General features: G+C 34.7%; 1 long non-coding RNA gene across 1 annotated transcript; it reads left to right on the forward strand.

Annotated features, from left to right (window-relative positions):
• The first annotated feature begins 2,042 nt into the window (after positions 1-2,042).
• LOC140955783 (uncharacterized) lies at positions 2,043-3,377 on the forward strand. Its single transcript, XR_012170308.1, has 2 exons — positions 2,043-2,119; positions 2,593-3,377. It is a non-coding gene; the product is annotated as an uncharacterized lncRNA (long non-coding RNA).
• Positions 3,378-4,738: the final 1,361 nt, after the last annotated feature.

Here is a 4,738-nt window from a genome sequence, read left to right on the forward strand (position 1 = left end):
GAATACCTGACAACATTTAGAAGTATCAGCATTATTCGAATAAGATAACTAATGTAATTATGTTAACAATTTATAATCCGATTGGAATCTCCTTTGTGTGTGGTTTCTAGTTGAGTAATAAGAGTTTATACTATACTTGTTTGAAGTACCATTAGTGGATCCTCTAACCTTGACATTTGTTTTTATTATTGTTTAATCCTTACATTAATCTTACATCTCAAAGTCCTCTTTATTACTACTACTACTACTACTACTACTACTACTACTACTACTACTTCTAATTATTATTATAATTGTTGTTGTGTTGTTGTTATTTATAATTTATATAGTTAACCTCCCTATGGTTCGACCCCGGTCTTGCCGGATTATTTATTACTTCGACACTCCTGCACTTGGAAGAAGACATCAATCTTTTGGTCGTGTCAATGACAATTGGTAGTGATTTTGGACCTTAACAAGATGTTTATCATGGATCCAACTAACATTGTATGGACTAGGATGTTTTTCTTTATATAGGTCTAATTTCTCCATAACTTCAGTGGAAATTACATTAAGGCCACTTTCGTTGTCAAGAATCACATTCAGTGCCTTGCCCTTGCATGCTACCTTGGTATGAAATATATTTGTCCTCCTTCATTCCTCCTCTAAGTGTGCTGTAAGGGTCACCCGATTGGATAACATTCGGTGTACTACATACAAAGGCAGTTCAGAAGCTTGCAATCTTTCTTCTTCAAACTCGTCAATTTCTGCTTCCCTAATTTCTTGACCTCCAGTTGAGGACTCAAGAATTGTTTTAGAATTCATTTCAGAAGCAATCATCACCTTTCTTTCTTTTGTAGGACACACTGCTGCAAAATGTCCATAGCCCTTGTATTTGTAGCATTGTGGTCCCACTACAGTGGTATTGGTCTTCCTCTAATCTCCATATGGAAGTGTATTCTTGTCAGCATTCATGATTCCTTGATCATTGTTCTGTAAGGATGTTGGTTTGGAAGTGCCCCTATACTCTCTTGCCAAATTGCTTTGAGCGACTGTTTGTTGTTTCTCCAACAGTAGAGCCAATTGGTATGCCTCATCTATAAAAAATAATTTGGTAGTAAACATATCTCTTTTGATATCACTACGCAGTCCTCTCAAATACCTGGCAAAGGTTTGTTGATTGGTTTCCATGACTTGACTTCGTATAGATAAATCGTGGAATTTTTCAGTATATTAGTATATTGTCATATGTATACCCTGCATCCAATGAAGCATATCTTTATATACCAATTGTTCATAATTGGCTAGAAGATATTTAGCTTCCAGATGAGCCTTCATCTCTACCCAATCTTGAATAGGAGGTTGGTATGTCCGACTAAGTTTTTCTTCTAGATTTCCCCACCATGCACGAGCAACCCCTTTTAATTTCAATTTAACAAATTTGACCTTTCTATTTTTAGGTACTGAAAACCATTCAAAATAGTCTTTTAAAGATACCAACCAATCTTGAAAAACATTAGGATCTTGCCTTCTAATGAAATCAGACACATATACTTTCATTCCTTTAGAAATTTCATCAAAGACCCTGCCATCTTTGTTTTTATAGTCGTGATTAGTACTTAAAAGTGCATTTTTATCAAGGTTTTATATCATCATTTTGCACTTGAAGTATTAACAACTCCTTAACTAAAGCATGTTTTATAATAACAAGTCTGATACTATAAGATACCATGGTTGTTAAAAATGCGTTTTAACTCGTAAAATCGTCTGTAGAATCGGGGTTAAAACTCGAAAACCAGCAAAATCGGGTTGACTCGGTCAAACTCGCAGAAAAATCGGTTGACTCGTAAAAAACGTTAAAAACATAACGTTTTCCCGAGTTTAGAAAAAAGTCACGGTCAGCCTTAGCGACTAATCGAATGAAAATTGGAAAATTAGAAATGCACAAATATTGACTTAGGGTCAGGGCACTAATCTCTTTTCTTCCCTAAATTCCCAATTCCCACCCGAGTCCCCGACCTCGTCCCTGACTCCCTGTCTCGCGACTTCGTCTTCGTCCCTGTCTCTCTCGCGACTTCGTCGTCCCTGTCTCACACGGTCACACCGTCCCTGACTCCAGAGCGTTCTTGGCTAGACGAAGGTAAGAATTGGGAACCCAAGCTTTGTTTTTTGCTGTGAATCTATGTTCATCTTTTAGGCATTCTACAATCGGTTCTGGAACCTGTGAATCAGTGAATGTATTTTGCTGCAAGTAATATGTGATTATATAATTTGGGTCTCCATTTTTTCCTCGTGAATCAGTATATAATCTGTTAATTTTGCCTTGTGAATTTCTTCTTTTTTTGATGCACACATTGGCTTGCATGTTAGAAGAGTTATAGCGTAAAATCCATGTCCTGTTTTCTTTGGTTTGATGCTGTAAGTTTAGAGGTTTGAGTAGGGGTTTTTTTTTCTGTGTACCATCTTACATCTTTGTCCACTATATTCCTTTCTTTGACTTTTATTCTGGTTTTTTTACATTTATGTGCCTTGCAACACCTTTAATTTTCACTTTAATGATATAAAAGGCTTATGAAATTAGAGCTGTTTGTTTGTGTTCACATTTGGCTTTAGGATCATCTTTTGATCTGGATACGTTGTTGACAATGAGTAAACTGGGAAGTCTTTTTCTTCACCTAGCTTTGAGTTTATTTTTATGGTGAAGCTGCATATGATGTTGGGTTAGTTTGGGGCAGCATTGGGTTGAAATCTGCCCTTGTTCAATTGTGAATATAGGTTTTCTGTAAGAGAGTTTAAAAGAGATCATCCAAGTATTTCCCTACTAGTTAATTATTTCTCTCATTTGCGATTTTCGATAGCCTAAAGGGATGAGAAACTGGAATTCTTTGCTGGGATGAAGAGTCTGCTGCCAGCAAAAAAGAAAATGATCACTGTATGAGCAGACATGATAGTTGGATCATGGATGGTTGTTGTATGTGCACTTGACAGTGCAGGGATGGCAGGCAATGATGCCTCCCAGGGGTTGAAGGAAAGATTGATTATTATGCACTAGAGAAAGGGGAAAACTGATCCTGCACCAAAACCTTGTTGTCAATGCATTCCACAAAGAAATAGGAACCTATCCTTGCAAGCACCAGCAGTAGCTGGTGAACTCGTGGCTTGATCATTACTCTAATTCTATGTAAAAAGTCTATTGCCACTGTTATCTTGGATTTCTGTGATATGGTATTTGCATCATTTACTTGTTTCTCTAGTTGGGATTTCTCGTATTGAAAACCTTGTGAATGTAGTCAATTGTTAGGCTATCAAACTGTTGCAGATGCCTGCAAAATTCTGAATTGTGTGGAACCTCGTACTAGGTGGCTATTTATGCTTAATTGTGAAATTTGGGATTGGATGATCTGTCTGATTTTAACCATGAACTTCAGATCTATTTTGGGTTATTTGCATTGCATGTGAGTCCTAAATTAAGCTGATATATTTTTATTTAATATTTTCCATGAACTATGGACATGTATGAATTTTTATTTGAATTATGTATTTTAAGATGTTTGGATATTTGTATTGTTTAATTTAGTTTTATTTGAATTATGTAATTTAATATGTTTGGATATTTGTATTGTTTAAAATATTTTACTTGCGATTTTACGATTTTAGTTAAAATATTTTACTTTCGATTTTACGATTTTTAGGTAAAAATTTTTACTTCCGATTTTACGATTCGATTTTACGAGTCGAGTTTAAATTGTATGTTCCGTGTCGTGTCAAAAAAGCATTTTTGACAACCTTGTAAGATACCTTAATTTATGGTAAATGTTCATCTTAAATGCAGGCCTATCACATAAATCAAATGATTGATTGATGAATTCAACTACTGAAATTGAGAAGATAAAGAGAGGGTGAAGCTTAGAAAAGTGATGCTGGTTCGGTCCAAACTGGAACACTGTTTAGTCATTGGATTATAACTAGAGCTGTAGAACTTGGATTTAGGTCTGTTCTATATGGATGGAAAGCTAAGACATAGGCCTAAAACATTCATGGGAGTGCAAGACTCAATTCTACTGTTTGGAAGTCCAAATCTTAGCAACAATGGAGAAGTTGAAATCTGTCCTGCAACCTAGATAATGTTTAGTGTTCAACCCATATCTCGAGTTCTAGAAGTCCAAATGTATTGATTCTTTTTTGGTTGGAAAGATAAGACAATTTCTTAGAACTTTCATGATTTAAGTCTATTCGAATTCCAACATTATCAATGATGTTTTGTTCAGACAAGAAGATAAGGATTGTCACCAAGTCAAGATGTGGCCACCCACTCAACAATTAGTCATCAAATCAATAGTTCCAAATTTTGGCCTATAAAAGGAGGCATTTGCCATGTATTTAGGCATCTTGGTGTTCATATCAAGATCTTGCTTTTGCTCTCTTTCTTTGTATTTTGTAATGTTCAAGTTTTATTTTATGTTATATGAATGTCTTGTTTATGCTTTTCATTTCCTTTACTATACTTATATAATTATGTTCTTATCTTGTTTATTTATGTTTCTCTCTTTCATTATATTTAGCTAAATTTATTATGTTAAGTTGAAAAGATTACACTAATGGTGTAAGAATAAGTATAGTATAAACTCAAGATGGACTATAATGTTTGATACTAACATGTTTTATATTTGTTATCTTGTTCACTTTTAATACTTTGCTTATTAAATGGTTAATCTAGATTTATGTTGTATAACCCTTGGTACAACAAATACTTGGCATT

The sequence above is a fragment of the Populus alba genome, chromosome 7 (genome assembly GCF_005239225.2).
Source record: "Populus alba chromosome 7, ASM523922v2, whole genome shotgun sequence".
Lineage (NCBI taxonomy): Eukaryota > Viridiplantae > Streptophyta > Magnoliopsida > Malpighiales > Salicaceae > Populus > Populus alba.